Here is a 5,226-nt window from a genome sequence, read left to right as displayed (position 1 = left end):
CAGGAGCTGAGCCGTGCTCTGGCTGAGGATTGCCTGCGAGCCCTCGGCAATTATCCCGAATTTATTCGCCAGCCTGGATTTTTAGGTGAATTATTCAGACAAGGCGTTGCTGGGCTGAGGAAAAGCCCGGGGAAAGGAGGCAACACCTGAAATGACAGGAGAAATCCTCATCAGGAGGGGGGGGCTGCAGAGGACGGGTGGTGCTGGGGTTGTTTCCCATCTGTGGGGTCAGAGTTGGGTTTCCACCCGTTCCCTTCCCAGCCAAGAGCCCCTGGACATCCCTGTGCTTTCTGCCCCCTGCCAGCCAATTCCTCTGCTCAGGGAAAGGAGATGGAGGAGAGCCAGCTCCAGCAGAATAAATTCGGATTTCTGTGTGGATGAGCATCTCCCAAATTGCTTTAATGAGGCATCTCCTGCTTGTCCCAGCTGCAGGCTCCTCCACAGCCACACAAGCCCACGTGGTGGGGACACCCACAGGTGTCTTAACTCATCTGGAGTCATCAGCCAAGGGCTTGGCCCCCACTGCCTGCAGTGAAGACACAGAGATGGGCTTTGCAGTGGAAAAAATGCCAAAACAGTCAATTCAACCAAAAAAAGTAATTTTCTTGAAGGACAAAGCAATGCTTCCAGCAGGAAATGAGAGCAGCAGCATTGCAGGGATACAGGGAATATCTCAGAGAGGTATCTCAGCCTCCAGACACTGGAGCTGCTCCTGCTCCAAGGGGGATTTGGCTCTTCCCTTGCCTGGAGCAGAAGATCCCTGCAGCAGTGAGAGCCCCTGGCCCTTCCCCAGGCAGCTCCATCTGCTCTGCATTCCCAGGAGATGAAACTGCTGGAGGAGAGGACTCAAGGGCAGGTTGGACAGGGCTTGGAGCAGCCTGGGGCTTTGAAAGAGATGAGCTTTAAGGTCCCTTCCAACCCAAACCACCTGGGATCCTCTGCAGAGTCAGACCACGCCGGGCAGGCTGACACCTTGGCCCAGCTGTGGATTGCAGCAGCCAGGATGGAGTCACCTCCCTTCGACAGGAACACACCACAGGACCCTAAACCTCCCACAGGAGGACATTCCTGAAAACATCCAGATGGAGTGAAGAGTCTAATAATAGTGACAAAATCAAATACAATCTCACAGCTGGATATTTTAAAGTCCACCTTGTGATTTTAAGGGTTTAACTCACATTTGCTCCTCAGGGCTGGTGGTGACTGTCCCAGCAGTGTGACCAAGTGTCCTTGTCCCTTCCCGTGGTGGGAAGCAGCTCTGGCAGAGCTGGCACCACTCTCCTGCCTTGCCAGGGCCACTCCAGGGTCACAGCAAACCCCTTTCCCCTCCCCTTTGCGGGGATGTGTCCCGGTGCCACGGTCCCCACACACGGCACCAAGTGTCCCCAGAGCCAGGAGCTGTGGCAAAGCCCCCTCCCCACCCAGGGAGGCTTTGCAAGGCTCCTGAATTAACAAACCTGCCTCTCCACGAGCCAACTGCTACAGGCTCCGGATCAATGGAACAGGTAACAAAGAAGAAAAGCGAAATAAATTTGCATGACTGTTCCCTGACGGGTGTTTGATTCCACAAAAGGAACACGTCTCCTCTGGCTGGGCTGAGCTCCTCGGCAGCACCAACTGCTCCTCTGTTTTCCCTTGAATTGCCAGTCATGCATTTGAAATTATCTTTAAGCAGAGAGAGGAGGGAAGTGCTTACCTCGGGAGATGCTGACTCGGAGGCGCAGTCCCGCGGGAAGGAGGAGGATCCAGACCCCCCCAGCTGCTCTCCAGGCTGCCAGAGCCCACCCAAAGCAGCATGAGACCCACAGATTTCCCTCGCTGCCTGGCAGGGACTCGCTCATGGGGGTCACCTTCCTCCAGCTGCTCCTCACCCTCGCCTGGTCCCTGCTGACCCCCAGGCTGTTCCTCAGGAGCATCCCAGGATGATCCTCAGCATTCAGCCATTTCCATCTCAGCTGGGACAGCCTGGGCACTCTTGGGGAGTTGATCCATGGTATTTCACCCAGATTTGATGAGGGAGTGATTTATTACAGGCTGCAGACCGGCAGGGGGACAGCCAGTGTCCCTGGCAGAGGTTTGGGCCCAGGGAACAAGCGCAGGGCTCAGAGGTCCAGGGGAGTTTCCTGTTCCCTTCTAAGGCTGCCCAGGGGCCTCCATCATGCTGGGTGGGGAGCCTGGAGGTGGAAAAAGCCATTGGGCACTGGGAAGGGAGCCAGGAATGGTGATGGGGACACTGGGACTCTGTGACCAGCTCACACCAGGTACCATTGGCTCTCCAGTCCTTGCTTGGTCTCTGCCCACTGCCTTGGCTGTGCCCCCTTTCCCAGGGTTGGGGACAAGGAACCACAGAAGAACCTCAGCATCCACCCCACCACAGAGCCAGGGACAGCCCAGCTCAGCCCCTTCCCAGGGCTGGGGTCCCCTCACAAAGAGGGTGGAGGCTCCTGCTGATGCCAGAGGGTCCCCTGGGATCTGCTGGGCTGCCTGGAAGGAGCTGGGCCGGGCTGGTGGGAGCTGCAGCCAGGCACTGGCACATAAATACACCATAAAATAAATACCCTGAGCCTGTGTGGATCAGGGAGCAGTGCAGGGACCCGAGGAGCCCTGCCCTGCCCCATCCCATCCCATCCCATCCCATCCCATCCCATCCCATCCCATCCGGCTCACCAGGAGCCCCCCACATCAGTGCTCCACCAGTGAGAAATAAGGGAGCAATGTGGTGGCTCTGGCCCCAGGATCTGCCAAGTTTCTCTGTCAGAGAAGCAAAACGAGGACTCTGGAGATGCTGATGCCCTCACCCCTGCCAAGGCTGTGCCACTGCCAGCCTGGGGGTGACAATGAGGGTGCCCAGAGCCCCTGCACGGCCCCAAGGAGAGGATGGGGGGAGGAGAACAGACAACAAAAAAGAGCTTTTATAGAAAACACAGATAGATCCATCCCAGCTGATGTGAGAGGATAGGAAAGGGAGGAGGGAAAAGCAGCAGCTGGGGTTTCAGAGAACAATGTGGGGAGAAAGAAGAAAGAGGGAGGAAGATGAGTGCGGTTGGGTCGCCGTGGCTGTCGGGGGGAGGGCAGCAGCAAAGCCAGGGAGCAGCCAGATCTGAAACCAGACAAAACCATTTCCACATGCCAATAAAACCCAGAGTGTGGAGGGTTTGCAGGGATCTGGGGCCCCCATGCTGCCTCTAAAACAAACCAGAGGAGCTGGAAGCTCACCCAGGCAGGAGCTGGGACATGGAAGGGAGCGCAGTGATGGCATCTGACCTTTCCTTCCCCATCATCATCCCTCCTGGCACTGTCTGTATCACAGGGACACATGGCAAACAACTGGGCAGTGCAGGCATTGCTTCCTGGGGCTGGTGGTGCTGCTGGGTGTGAGTTGGGTGGGCTCCATGTGGGACTGGGGACTGGAAGGCTGGAGGCATCCCCGCTGCCATGGGACACAGCCCGACAGCCCCAGCCCTCCCCACGCTGGGATGGGGACATTCTCCAGGACACAGATGACCGAGACCTGCTCCCACCTGTGTCCCACCATGCAGTGACCTCGGCTGAGCCTTTGCCTCCCCCTGGCTGAGTCAGGCACTGTAACTCCCCGGGCAGGGCCTGGCCAGAGAGGGAAGCAGCAGCTGCCCTGAGCCGTGATAAATCACCCCAGCACAAGCACAGCACCCACTGCCCGCGCCCAGGCTGTAAATCTGCAGCAGCAGCAACCAGAGCCTCTTATCAGGAGAGGCCACATCCCTCCCTGCCCAGCCCAGCCCTCGTGCTGCCCACGTGGCATTGCCAGGAGAGGAAGAGGATGCTGGCTTACCCCGAACCCGCAGCTTTATCGGGCACCACGGTCCCTGCTGAGCTCTGCACCCACAGCACTCCCACACACAGCACACCCACACACACCCACAGCACTCCCACACCCAGGGGATCGTCACCTCCGTGCCAAGGACCCCATTCCCGTCCCTCAGCCTCGAGGAAACACCTTCATCCTTTCCCTCTAAGCTCAACAAGCAGGAGGGCAGGACAGCTGTGATGTTTTCCTCTGAAGCCTTGGACAACTCAGTCCTCTGGGAACATTCCAGAGAACAGGATGTTCCCAGAGGACTGAGGTGTCCAAGGTGTCCTGTATTTCCCAGAGAATGGAGGCAGGACTGAGGGCAGTGCTTCCATCCCTCTGGACATGGGAGAGGAGATATTGAGGAGGATATTGAGGAACACGTCCAAGGACACACCGAGGAAGGTCCTCGGGTACTTTGGGCACATTTGGACACTGAGGGTTCACCAGGCAGCCTGGAAGTCACTGCCACACACAGCTCCAGGAAAAGCTGCGCCCTCATTATGTTAATTAATAGCAGAGAAGGAAATCAAGCACAGGTCTGTGCCCCAGCATCCCTTTCCACCAAGGCAAAGCCATTGGGCTCCACAGGGAAAGGGTGACCAGAGGGACTTACAGAGAGTGGAAATTCCAGCTCTGCTCCCAACTATCAGAGCAAGGAGATGCTGGAACAGCCCTGCATAAGAAGAGCAGGTGTGAAACACCTACAGCTCAGACCAGAGCAGGGTCCTGTGGCATGGTCACCAACAATCAGAGGAGGTGACAGTCACACCAGAGCCCTGCTGGAAATGAGGAGAGACAGGTCCTGATTGGAACAACTGGGCACGAGGCAGAGCCTGATTACAACGAGCTGCTCCTGCATTTGCTGAGCAGCTGAGCTGTACTCCTGCACACCCTGTAGGGCAGGGGTAGGATTATGCTGGAAATGGGAACATTCCTCAGAATCACAGCCCCTGATCCCAATGGAGGGGTCACCCCATGGCAAATGAGCCCACCAAAGCCAACCAGGCAGAAAAGGGTAATGAGAGGTTTGAGAGGTTTGGAGTTGGAAAAGCAGGCCCAAGGTGCAGAGAAATGTTACCCTGAGTTTGAAATGAATTAAACCTGGTGCAAACACCAGAGCTCCTGCAGGAGGCTGGGGGAAGCCCTGCCCTCTCCACTGCTCTTGGTCCTCTGAGATTTTCTCCTCTTCTGTTCCCACCCACAACAGGGTTTTATGATGGCATCAAACTCAATGTTCCCAGCACCTCTGGGAGTGCAGGACCTGCTCAGAAGGGTTATTTCAGCCTGAAGGGCAGATTTACCACAAACAAATCCAAATGGAGAAGCAGCCGTGGGGTTTTTGCACCCTCTGCCAAGAAATGTCAGGGCCTCCAGCATGACAGGGGCACAACTTG

This window comes from Geospiza fortis, unplaced genomic scaffold (assembly GCF_000277835.1).
Source record: "Geospiza fortis unplaced genomic scaffold, GeoFor_1.0 scaffold237, whole genome shotgun sequence".
Lineage (NCBI taxonomy): Eukaryota > Metazoa > Chordata > Aves > Passeriformes > Thraupidae > Geospiza > Geospiza fortis.
Note: the sequence above shows the minus strand (reverse complement) of the source record.